The sequence below is a fragment of the Pteropus vampyrus genome, unplaced genomic scaffold, assembly GCF_000151845.1.
Source record: "Pteropus vampyrus isolate Shadow unplaced genomic scaffold, Pvam_2.0 Scaffold548, whole genome shotgun sequence".
In the NCBI taxonomy this organism is placed as follows: domain Eukaryota; kingdom Metazoa; phylum Chordata; class Mammalia; order Chiroptera; family Pteropodidae; genus Pteropus; species Pteropus vampyrus.
This window is the reverse complement of record NW_011889329.1, coordinates 218,793-232,449: the sequence shown is the minus strand read 5'-3', so window position 1 is coordinate 232,449 and position 13,657 is coordinate 218,793. Positions and strand designations below refer to the sequence as shown.

Sequence of the window (13,657 nt, the reverse complement as noted above, 5' to 3'; positions counted from 1 at the left end):
AAGAAGAAGAAGAAAGAAGAAGAAAGAAGAAGAAGAAGAAGAAGAAGAAGAAGAAGAAGAAGAAGAAGAAGAAGAAGAAGAAGAAGAAAAGATAAAAAGATCAAGTATTTGAATAATAAAATTGCAATAACTACATATCCATCAATAATTACTTTAAACATAAGTGCTCTAATCAAAAGATAGTGTGGTTGACTGGATAAGAAAACAAGATCCTTACATATGCTGCCTACAAGAGACTCAGTTCAAATCAAAAGAGACACACAGACTGAAAGTAAAGGGATGAAAAAAGATTTTTCATGAAAATGGAAACAAACTAAAAAAGCTGGAGTAGAATACTTAAACCAGACAAAACTGACTTTTAAACAAAGATTATAACAAGAGACAAAGAAGGACCCAGTATTCTCACCTCTGGGTACTTATCTGAAGAAACCCAAAACACTACTTCGAAGGGACATGTGGATCCATATGTTCATTGCAGCATTATTTACAATAGTCAAGATACGGTGGCAACGTGGGTGTCCATCAACAGATTAATGGATAAAGAAGAAGTAGTACACATATACGATGGAATATACTTAGCCATAAAAAAAAAAATGAAATCTTGCCATCCGCAATAACATGGATGGACCTAGAGGGTATTTTGCTGAGTGGAGTAAGTCAGACAGAGAAAGTCAAATGTTATATAATTTCATTTGTATGCGGAATCTAGAGAAGCTAAACAAGTAACAGAAACAAGGATATAGATACAGAGAGCATTTTGATGATCGTCAGCTTTGGTGTGAGAGGATGGGTGAAAGTGTGACATGATTAAGAGGTACAAATTGGTAGTTACAAAACAGTCATGGGGATGTAGAGTATAGCATGGGAAATACAGTTGGTAGTGTTGTAATAACTATTTATGGTGTCAGATTGGTACTGCATTTATTGGAGTGATCATAAATTATATAAATGTCTAATCACTCTGCTGTACACCTGAAATAAATATAATATTATATGTCAACTTTCATTAAAAATAAAAATATAAAGTTTTTTTAAAAAAAATGAATGAATATATTTTTATTGTGGTAAAACAAATATGAGATAAAATTTACCATTTTAAACATTTTAAAGTGTACAGTTCAATGACATTAAGTACATATACAATGTTGTGCAATCATCACCACAATCCATCTCCAGAACTGTTCCCATCTTGCAAAACTGAAAATCCATTCACATTAAACAATAATTCTCCATTCCCCTCTTTCCTAGCCTCTAGTAACCACCATTCTATTTTCCTCCTCTCTGCATTTGACCACTTAGGTATTTCATATAAGTGGAATCATATAGTATTTACCCTTTTGTGACTGGCTTATTTCACTTATCATAGTCTTTAAGGTTCATCTGTGTTATAGCATGCGTCAAAATTAAATACATTTTTAGTAAAAGAAAATTATCATATCAATGAAATAAATTTTACAAAATGTCTATATTTTTCTAATGTACATTAAAATAAATATTTTAAAATAGTGTTACTGTGTCCTAGTCCCATCACTAGTATGCCCTTCCCTCTTTGGGAAACACCTGACTTGATCATTTCCACAGGGCTGTCAAACCTAAAAATATATGACTCACTGGAGCAGTGGTTTTCAATCATGGCTAACTATCAGAATTCCTCAAGTGGCTTTGAGAAAGACCCGGCCCCACCCCAGACCTACTGAATCAGATTCTCTCATAATGGCCTAGGACTCTGTGTGTCAACAAGCTTCAGAAGCATTCATGATGATCAACCAGGTTTGGAGCTACTGCTCCATGACTGACCTGAGTGCAAGGTTCCAGGTGTATGCCTCTTTTACATTTCCTAGTGCAGTGCTGGTTGCAGGAGTCAAACTCAAAAATATCGGATTGACTGATAAATCAAGAATTTCCTGAAATGAAAGGGAGAAAAGATTTTAAATCAATTTCTTCCTTTTCAGCAGTGCCTATCTCATAAATTCACCTGTAAAATAAAAGTAATGACATCCTACCTTATGGGGTTGCTGTGAATCAAATTGGTTAACATGTAGGATAGCAGTGATTGTTAATATGAAAATTCACTATACACTTCTCGACAGCCCAGCATTATGCCAGGATCTGTGAAAGATAGACAGGAAGTGTAAAACATGATTGCCGCCCTCACAGAGCTCAGGATATGTTTGAGGAAACCAAACTAACCCAGATGGAACAAGTGAGGAGCAATGACCTCTGAATGGGGCAGAAATTCAAGCCAGGTGCACTCTGGGCAGGCTTTATAGGTAAGACTTGAGCTGAACCCTGAAGGAAACTAGGACTTGGAGAGAGAGACAATTCCAACAGAACATTCCAACAGAAGAGAATGGCATCAGACTTAGCTGAGGCAATTACTCATGCGATATATTTAAATTGGACCAATAAGACTTGTCTCATCACACAATGCCCCAAAATAACTCTGGAAATTTGACTGTTTAGAATCCTGTTCCTTAGGATGGCCCTTCCAAAAATGCAAACACACCTGGGCAAGTGCGTATATATAATCTCACTTAAAACTTAATGTGCATTAGTTGAATTAGATTGCTTTCTCCCCAACATCTGGACAAGGCAAATGGGCTGAAGGATGGGATTCTCATTAGTGGAGCCCCAAGAAGTGGTTGTTTTTGAGCCCCAGAAACAGTTTCAACTTGGAATCCAGAAAGCAGTGTGGGTTCCCAGAGAGGGTGGTAGGTATCAGAGGTCCGAACTGTCATTGATGACATTATTTTAAACATGAAGAAGGGGACAAGTCCTAACCAGAATTTGTTTTATGTAGTTTCTTCTGTTGATGTGCTTGGAGGCTTTTGCAAACCAAGATAATATACAAATTTATATTAAAAAAGCATCGGGCTTCCACATTGCACAAATGAAGATTTGTCACAGAGAAGTTATTTTATGAGTATTTGGAAAGATGGACTGTGACAGACATGGAGATGTGGTTCTTTGGAAGAAGGGGTGTAATAGGCTCTCTTCTTTTATTTCATACCTAGGCTCTCCATCTCCATCCCTTTTCAGTTTGCTTCCTGGGGTTGACCTCACATTGAAAAGAAGTTTCCTTTGCAAAGACTCTTTTTTTTTTCTCCCAGAGTCTGTTTTCTCAGCAGAGCCTTTTTATTTAATAGCTATGATTAAAGATAGAGGTTGTTTCTATTCATCCTCTGGGCTCTTAGGAAACAGTTCTAAAGTCTCCCCCACAGAACTGCTCTTGGGGCATCTCTCCCTAGCCAGACCTCCATTCCCTGCAGCCATTACTTCAGTTAGCCCAGCCAGTCAGCCAGGTTTTGTTTGGCTTGGCAGGTCCCAACTAACTTAGGCAAAGATATTTAGGAAAATGTTCAAAAAACTTGACTCTGGGGCTTCAGGAATGAGCCTATGACAGAGAAGCCTGTCCATCTTTCTTTTTTACTGCTTTCTTCATAGAGCCAGCAACTGCCTTCCCTATGGGACACGTTGTTTTTCCTGCTCCAATTAGGCATATCTATGGACTTCAATCATGGAGTTAATTCACAACTTATTCTTTCAGCACCTACATTGAACCTACTTTGTGTGGTGGACAGGAAGTGAAAGGTGGGACCATATCTTCAGAGAAAAGATAATTCTCTCTCCCCACCCTCCTCCTCCCCCCCACACAGAAAACATTTAGTTTCCAAGATGAGGTGCTAAAGGTTAAGGTCAAAATTATTGTGGAGGAATAGTAATTGGTGTCAACAGAATTTAGAAAAGGAAGAGTAAGATCCAGGAGAGGGAGGTGGTCCAGTAAGATTTCCAGTTAGGAAGTGGCTGTGAGCTAGACTTTGATGAATAAGCTGCATTTGGAAAGTATATTTAGATAAGTTTTATCATCTTATCACTCATGAGTACAAATCTCAAACAATTCCTCTAGGATCATAACCTGGCATTCAAGGCCTTCAATCACATGGCCCCACCTCCATACCATTCCCCTGCAACACCAACTCCTAATATTCTGCTACAAAGACTTCCTCACCCACTCCCATTTACTTCTTGACTCTTGAGCATCCCCATTTGTCTACACCTTGGCTTTCTCTGTGTTCCACCTTCACTCCTTCCCTCCCCTCCAATTCTCCAGTGTTACCTATTCCTCGTGAAGTTCAAAAATCACTTCATCCTGACCCCTCCCTGCAAACACACATCCAATTATGTTTCCCTCCCCTGAACTTTTTTTAACACATAAAACATGTCTCATTTATATCCCACATATAAACCACTTGCTATAATAGTTAACAATGGGCTGTTATGGTATGCAGCAAAAACAGTTGTAAGAGGGGAGTTCATAGTAATAAATGCCTACATTAACTAAAAAGAAAAAGCACAACTAAACAACTTTATACCTCAAGGAACTAGAATAAGAAAAAACCAAGTGCAAATTTAGTAGAAGGAATAAAGTTACAAAGCTCAGATCATAAATAAATGAAATAGGGAAAGAAAAGATAATAGAAAAGATCTACAAACTAAGAGCTGGTTTTTTGAAAAGGTAAAACAGACAAACCTTTATCTAGACTTACCAAGAAAAAAAGAGATAGAACACCAATAAATAAAATTATAAATGAAAGAAGAGACATTACAAATGACATCACAGAAATACAAAGGACATGAGACTACCATGAACAACTGTATGACAACAAATTGGCCAATCTAGCACAGAGAAATTCCTAAAAACATACAACCTACCAAGATTGAATCATCAAGAAATAGGAAATGTGAACAGACCAATTACTAGTAATGAGATTGAATCAATAATCAACCCCTCCCCTCCCACCAACAAATTAAAGTCCAGGACCATATGACATCACAGGTGAATTCTAGCAAACATTTAAAAAAGAATTAATATCGATTCCTCTCAAACTCTTCCAAAAAATAGAATAGGAGATAACACTTTTAAACTCATTTTATGAGGCCAGCATTACCCTGACACCAAAACCAAATAAAGACACTACAAGAAAAGAAAATTACAGACCAATATTCCTGGTAAACATAGGTGTAAAAATCCTCAAAATAATTAGCAAACTGAATTTAACAATACATTAAAAAGATTATACACCATGAACAGTGGGGTTTATTCCAGGAATGTAAGGATGGTTCAACACCTGCAAATCAATGTGATATACCGCATTAACAAAATGAAGGATACAAATCATATGATCATCTCAATAGATGTAGAATAAACATTTAACAAAACTCAACATTCATTCATGAAAAAAAAACTATCAAATAACTGGGTAAAGAGGGAACATACTTCAACATGATAAAGGCCATGTATGACAATCCCACAGCTAGCATCACACTCAATGTTGAAAAGATGAAAGTTCTTCCTCTAAGATCAGGAAAAAGACAAGGATTCCTACTCTCACAACTTTTATTCAACAGAGTACTGAAAATTCTAGCCAGAATAACTAGTCAAGAAAAAGAAATAAAAGGCATCCAGATCAAAAAGGAGGAAGTTAAACTGTCTTTGAAGATGATATGACATTATACATAGAAAAGCCCAAAGACTTCAGCAAAAAACTGTTAGAACCAATAAACAAATTTAGTAGAATTGCAGGATATAAAATCAATATACAAAAATTGGTTGCATTTCTACATACTAAGAAACCATCAGAAAGAGAAACAGAAAACTCCACATACAATTGCATTAAAAAGAATTAAACACCTAGGAATAAATTTAACTGAGGAGATGAAAGATCTGCACGCTGAAAAGTATAAGACATTAATGAAAGAAAATGAAGAAGACACAAAAAAATGGAAAGATACCCCATATACCCCATGCTCATGGATAGTAAGTGTTGACATTGTTAAAATGTTCATACTACCTAAAGCAATGTACAGATTCAATGCAATCACTATTAAAATTCTAATGGCATTTTTCACAGAAATAGAAAAAAATCCTAAATTCATATGGAACCACCAAAGACCCTAAATAGCCAAAGAAAGCTTGAGAAAGAATAGAGCTGAATGCATCACACTTCCTGATTTCAAAGTATTTTACAAAGTTATAGTAATCACAACATCATGGGATAGTCATAAAAACAGACATATACATCACTGGAACAGAATAGAGAGACCAGAAATAAACCCATGCATGTATGGTCCAATTAATTTATGACAAAGGAGCCAAGAATACACAATGAGGAAAAGATATTTTCTTCAATAAATAAAGTTGAGAAAATTGAACAGTCACATGCAAAAGAATGAAACTTGATCACTATTTTATACCACACACAAAAGTCAACTCAAAATGGATTAAAGACTTGAACATAAGACCTAAAATCCTAAAACTCCTAGAAGAAAACAGAAAAAAGCTCCTTGACATAAGTCTTGGCAATATGTTTTGGATTTGACACCAAAAGCAAAGGCAACAAAAGCAAAAATAAATAAGTGGGACTACATCAAACTAAAAAGCTTCTGAATAGCAAAGGAAACCATTAACAAAATGAAAAGGCAACCTATGGAATGAGGGAAAATATTTGTAAATTATACATGTGATGAAGGGTCAATATATAAAATATGAAGAACTCATATAACTCAAGATCAAAAAGAAAACAATCTGATTTAAAAAAGAGGAACTGACTAGACATTTTTTCCAAAGAAGACATATAAATGGCTAAATGGGTGTATGAAAAGGTGTTCAACATCATTAATCATCAGGGAAATGCAAATCAAATCCATAAGATTTCACTTCACCCTGTCAAAATAGCTAACATCAAAAAGACAAGAGATAAGTGTGGGTGAAGATGTGGAGAAAAGGCAACCCATATGCATTGCTGGTGGGAAGGTAAATTGGAGCAACCACTATGGAAAACAATATGGAGGTTCCTCAGAAAATTAAGAATAGAACTAATCATATGATCCAGGAATCCCACTTCTGGGTATATATCCAAAGGAAATGAAAACAGGATCTCAGAGAGATATCTGCACTCCCACATTCACTGCAGCATTATTCACAATAGCCAAGATATAGAAACAACCTAAGTGTCCATTGATGGATGAATGGATAAAGAAAATGTGATATATACGTAATATGGAGTATTATTCAGCCATGAGTAAGAAGGAAACCCTGCCATTTGTGACAAAATGGATGGACCTAAAGGGTAGTATGCTAAGTGAAATGCATTAGATAGAGAAAGACAAATGCTGTAAGATATCACTTACATATAGACTCCTAAAAAGAAAAAGTCAAACTCTCGGAAACAGAGTAGAAAAGTGGTTGCCAGGGGTTGGGGGATGGGGAAAATAGGGAAAGGTTGGAAAAAGGTTACCAACTTTCAGCTGTATGATGAATGAGGTCTGAGGAGTTAATGAAAAACATGGTGACTGTAGTTGATAACACTATATTATTTAAATTTAAATTTAAATTTGCCAAGAGAGTAGAGCTTAAATGTTCTACCAAAAAAAGATAAATATGTAAAGTAATGAATACGTTAATTAACCAGATAGTGGAGGTCCTTTCACAATGGATATGTATATTGAATCAACACAATGTATACTTTGAATATCTTATAATTTTATTCATCAATTATACTTCAATAAAGCTGGAAAAATAAAATAAAAGTAATTATATATATATATAAATAGTTAATTATTGAGGCTTTTATGTTACTAGGCACTGGGCTAAGTGTTTAGTAAGCATCGTTGCATTCGATCAGTAGAACAATCCTGTCAGGAAGATGCAATTCTTATCCTCATTTAATGGATGAGGGAATGGATATTCAGTGGGGTTCAGTTGGCCAAAGTCATACAGTTAGTAAGTGTTGAAGCTTGCCTTCTCATGGCTTCTCCTTTCTTGGTACATAGATATGAGAGGTATATCATAAACAGACCATTCTTATATGAATCTATCAAAGTACAGAGAGAGAGAGAGAGAGAGAGAGAGAGAGAGAGAGAGAGAGAGAAATTAAAACTCTGTGGGCAATTTTATCCACCATTCCACTCAATAAGCTTTGCCCTGAAGTTAACTTAAACTGCTCTTCCCTCAGATGGCTTTGGTTCCTGTGGGCCTCTCACTGTGTGATTCTCATGCTTGAATATATGTGCTTTATAAATTCAACATGGTCCCTAAATGCAAGCGTATTGGCTTGGTTCCTGACTAAAGAAATAATGACCTGGTATAATGTTGGAGGAAAAAATAAAAACAAACCTGTGATGGACTTACTAAAAAATGATACATCTATCTCCAACGTAGTACCTTTCAAAGAAAGTTTTGAGAGGTATTTTGTTTATATTTTTTGGCTCACCAGGAACCTAACCCCTCACAAGACAGGACTTCCCCATACTTGTTTTGTTTCCCCAACTGGTGTGAAAATTCCATGTGAGTAGAACCTGTATGACAAATTTCTTTGTATTCTTTCAACGCGCCTAGTCAAGTGACTTGAGAACAACAAAAGCTGAACAAGTCAATGTCAAAGATTATTCACTAGACACGTTAGTTTTCACAGCAAGTTTAAGAATCCTGAGACACCTTGAGCTCCCTAGAAAATGGAAGGGAAGATTCATCTTATCACATATATCCCATGACATGTTGGCATCCTCTGAGCTATTTCTAGAGATGGAATTTGTCTGTTTCCATCTCTAGCTGGATCAGCTGAGCACCTGGCAGTTTCCTATTGATGCCTATTCAGCTGTCACCTTCAAACTCCTGGTTCTGTTTGCTCAATGTGTCTCCTAAGGCAGGCCTAACTATTTTGGATCTAAGCTACAGCTGTCAGCGTTTCAAGCGTACCTCACGTATTTCTTGAATTAGTTGGAAATATTTGAAGCCTGAAAAAGTAACTACAATGTTCTGAGTATGAAGGAAATATTTAGGCAAGTATCAACTGGCAGCACATAAGGCTAACTAAGAAGAATCAAGTCCCTGGTGATAAAATGAGATGAGAACAACATAGCTGAGCCATCTTAGGTTACTTGCATTTTAGAAGCATAGGATGAGTTACCAAACTATTTATGTTATTTTTATTAGTTCATGATTAAAGAATTGACCAAATGTGAGACTCTTTGCTATAAATGTGAAATGAGAGGTTGAATGAACACACTTGCTTTGCTCTAATAGAGAATAATTGTAATTCCTCAATTAAAAAAAGTCATTCTAGTTATACACATGTCCTAGGGATACTTTGAAAGTCAAGTTGTACCTCTTGACCTCATTCTATGTAATTTTTTATAATAATTTCTGCTCTCCAATCTGATAGAGTACAATATTGACCTTGGAGCAATTACGCTGTGGCTCTGTACCATATTATGAAGATACGATTAGTTCTCTTGGAGTCAGGCCCAGGAAAATTAAAGAGTAAATTTTATGGAATGGCTAGGCACCAAGGCAAGATGAAGGTGATAGAGACTTCTTCCGCTTCCAAGACAAATTTAATTTTGTGATTTAATATAGGCCAGGTCAACCATCTATTTTCCTACATTTAACAGTTATTTTGGATTCCTTCATTTGGTGTGTCAGGAGAGGTGTCAAATCCCCCTTCACTTTTGCCTTTTAATAATTTCACCTTTTAACAATTTTGCTTTGGTAATGTGTAATGGAAAAAACAAAACCTTAAAAATAACCAATAAGCCCTCTGCCATTTTAGATCCTCCAGATAAAAGCTGTTAAGGCTCTGGAGATAAAAGAGGAAGTGATTGTGGTACCAGTGAGACAAAGACCATGGGCTCAATCTTTGAAAGGATCAATTATCTTCACTTCCTATATTTATAGACCGTTTCCCAGATGATTCTGATGCAGGTAGTCCAGGGACCACACTTTGAGAAATACTATCTTAGAGACTAAGCAATGTCATGTCTATGGTCTAAAGAAAATTAAAACATTAAGTCATTGCCTTTGGATTCTTTTTAAATTTTATTTCTCATGGGAATATCTGTCTTTGTGATAATTCTAATCTTGCTTCCTTCTAGGCAATAATTATTGATAAAGAGATCATTAAATTAGATTATGGGATGAAAAGTACTGAGAAAACACAGGTTTTTCCTTCTACCTAGTGTAGCTAGATTTAGAACTCCCACACACATCAAAAAAGAGACACCCAGTTAAATTTGAATTTCAGATAAACAACAAATTTGAGGGCATAAGTATGTCCCATGCAATATCTAGTATATTCTTATACTAAACAAGTCATTGGTTATCTGAAACTCAAGTTTAACTGGGTATCCTGTATTTTATCTGGCAACCCTATCTCTACCACCACCCTTTTCCAATATTTGGGCAACAGAAGAGAGCATTTTGTAACTCAAGACCAGGAAGGAAACAAACACTCACTTAACATAATATAGTATTGGAGAAATGCTAGCAGGAGAAATTTAGCTATCTTCTGGAGATAGGGAATGGGATCCTAATCTGGGAGGATGGGAGGGAGGATAGAGAGTAAGTGGGCAAACACACATATGAAATCCCAAAGTAGATTCAATCATTTATTCAAAGAACATAATACAACTTTCTTTTCTTACAACCTCAGAAAAAATAGAGAATTAAAGACTTCTTCAAATAGAAGGCTTCCATCATTTTTCACTGCCATGAACAAAGGGAATGAGGCATTTCTATACCAGACAGCACAATCTTGGAACCACAGCTTGACTCTTTTATTAACCCCTACATCCACCCACAATTGTGAGTTAAGAATTTAGATTTCAAAACTCATTGTGCTCTCTGGGTTCCACAAACTCTTCTCCCCCTCAGGTCAGGTTTTGCAAGGGGCTCTCCGCTTGTGCTATGCTGCTCTGCTTTGAAAAACTCAGCTCAACTCATTTCTTTTCTCCAATTAACAAGTCTTTCATCCCTGAAAGTTCCTGATGGTCTTCACCTTCTAGTCATTTTTCCCGCCTCCAGCTCTTCAAGAGCCAACATATCTCTTCACTATCATTCTGATCTTCCTGCCCAAAAATGGACTTATAATGGCAAAGAAACTATTTTGCTCTGAATTCAGCCAAATAGGGGTACTTGGAGATCATAGGTAACTGATGACAGTGGGGTGGTTTCAAAAATTAAAAGAATTTTCTTCCTGATAAAAAAGTATGCTCATTGTAAAAAAAAAAATCAAACAAAATATAAAAGAAACTACTATATTTGCTTATTGTTTCTAGTAGTGTTCTTGTGGAGTCTTTAGAGTTTTCTTATATAGAGAATCATGTCATCCACAAATAGTGACAGTTTGACTTCTTCATTTCCTAATAGAGTAAAGTTTCTGGATACAAAATTAATGCTCAAAAATCCATAGCATTCCTATGCTCTAATAATGAATTGTCAGGAAAAAAGTGGAAAAAATAATTCCTTTTGCAATTGCAAGAAAAAGGATAAAATACCTTGGAATAAATCTAATGAAACACGTGAAGGGCCTATATAATGAAAACTATAAGATCCTATTAAAATAAATCGAAAACAATACAAAGAAATACAAAGGTATTCCATGTTCTCAGATTGGAAGAATTAACATAGTTAAAATGACCATGTTACTTAAAGCATTATACAGATTTAATGCAATCCCCATCAAAATCCTATTGGCATTTTGTAAAAGAAATAGAACAAAAAATCATCAGATTTATATAGAAGCAGAAAAGACCTCGAATTGCCAAAGCCATCCTGAGAAAAAAGAATGAGGCTGGAAGAATCCCTCTGCCTGACTTCAAATTATACTACAAAGTGACAATAATCAAAACGGCATAGTATTGGCAGAAAAACAGACACATGGACTAGTGGACCACAATCAAGTGTCCAGAAGTAAATCCATGTTTATTTGGGCAAATAATTTTTGACAAAAGAGCCAAAAACATACACTGGAGAAAGGAAAGCTTCTTCGATAAATGGTGCTGGAAAAACTGGAAAGCCACCTGCAAAAGAATGAAACTAGACTGTTGTCTATCACCACACACTAAAATTAACTCAAAATGGATTATGGACCTGAATATAAGACTTGAAACAATAAATTACAGAAAGGAAAACATAGGAACTAAACTCACAGACTTTGGACTTAAAGAGGCTTTTATAAATATGGCCTCAAAGGCAAGGAAAGTAAAAGCAAAAATAAATGAATGGAACTACATCAAACTAAAAAACTGCATAGAAAAAGAAACCATCAACAAAGTAAAGAGGCAACCATCCGAATGAGAAAATATATTTGCAAGCAATGCCTCCAATAAGGGCCTAATATCCAAAATATACAAAGAACTCATACAACTCAATAACAACAAAAAAAACAAACTCTCCAATCAAAAAATGGGCAGAGGACCTGAACTGACACTTCTCCCTAGAGGACATACAAATGGCCAACGAATATATGAAAAGATGCTCAACATTGCTAGCTATTAGGGAAATGCAAATCAAAACCACAATGAGATACCATCTCACACCTGTTAGAATAGCTATAATCAACAGGACAAGTAATAATAAATGTTGGAGAGGATGTGGAGGAAAAGGAACCCTCATACATTGTTGGTGGGACTGCAAATTGATACAGCCGCTATGGAAAACAGTATGGAGGTTCTTCAAAAAACTAAGAATTGATCTACCACATGATACAGCAATCCCTCTACTGGGTATTTACTTGAAAGACTTGAAAACATATATTCAAAAAGATATTTTCACACTGATGTTCATAGCAGCATTATTCACAGTGGCCAGGACATGGAAACAACCAGTATCCTACAACAGATGATTGAATAAAGAAGTTGTGGTACATATATACAATGGGATATTACTCAACCATAAGAAGAGATGAAATTCTGTCATTTGCGACAACATGGAGGGACCTTGAGATAATCATGCTAAACAAAATAAGCCAGACAGAAAAAGTCGAAAACCAGATGATATCACTTACATGTGGGATATAAACCTACAGCAACAAATGAACAGGACAAACAAACAGAGACTCATGGACATGGACTATAGACTAGTGGTTACCAGAGGGTAGGAGGAAGGGGAGAGCGGGGAGGTAGATGGGGTAAAAGGGGTCAAATATGTGGTGACATAAAGAAATCTAACTATGGGTAGTGAACACACAATGCAATATACATATGCCTTACTGTTGAATTGTACACTTGAAACTTACTGGATTTCGTTAACCAATGTCACTATAATAAATAAATAAATAAATAAATAAATAAATAAATAAATAAATAAATAAATAAATAAATAAGATAGAAAAGAAAGGACAATAAAATAACCTTGATCATTAAGATACAGAAATAACACACTGAACATTATGGTGACAATTTTTCAATATTCATTAATTAATTCATTTGTTCATTCATTTCTTTAAAAAGCATTTATTAGTGCTTACTAGGTACTAAATATTGTTTTAGATTCAAGGGATACATCAATAAACAGTAGAAAAACAATACTTTTTATTCTCATGGCCCTATTTACATATGTACACAAACACATACACATATATAATTTTATGAGTGGCTCACGCTATATGTGCTTTTTTGTAACCTGTTCTTTCATGTAATAATTTGTTGTGGACTTCTTTATATATCAATAAATATTGATTTATGCATCATTTTAATGTCTGCCTAATACATTCTATAGTATGTGTGCACCATGATTTATTTAATTATCTCCCAATGGATATTTATTTCCAATTCCTGCTATTTAAATAATACTGTGATGAATATACTTGTACGTGTA

The 13,657-nt window shown here is 35.3% G+C and overlaps 1 protein-coding gene across 1 annotated transcript in view; it reads right to left on the bottom strand.

Annotated features, from left to right (window-relative positions):
- Positions 1-13,657, bottom strand: part of PLAC1 (placenta specific 1) — a 182,299-nt gene that overhangs the window by 109,320 nt on the left and 59,322 nt on the right. The window contains exon 2 of the mRNA XM_011383858.2: positions 1,798-1,904. The gene's annotated coding sequence lies outside the window, so the exon portion shown is untranslated. The remainder of the gene's footprint in view (positions 1-1,797; positions 1,905-13,657) is intronic.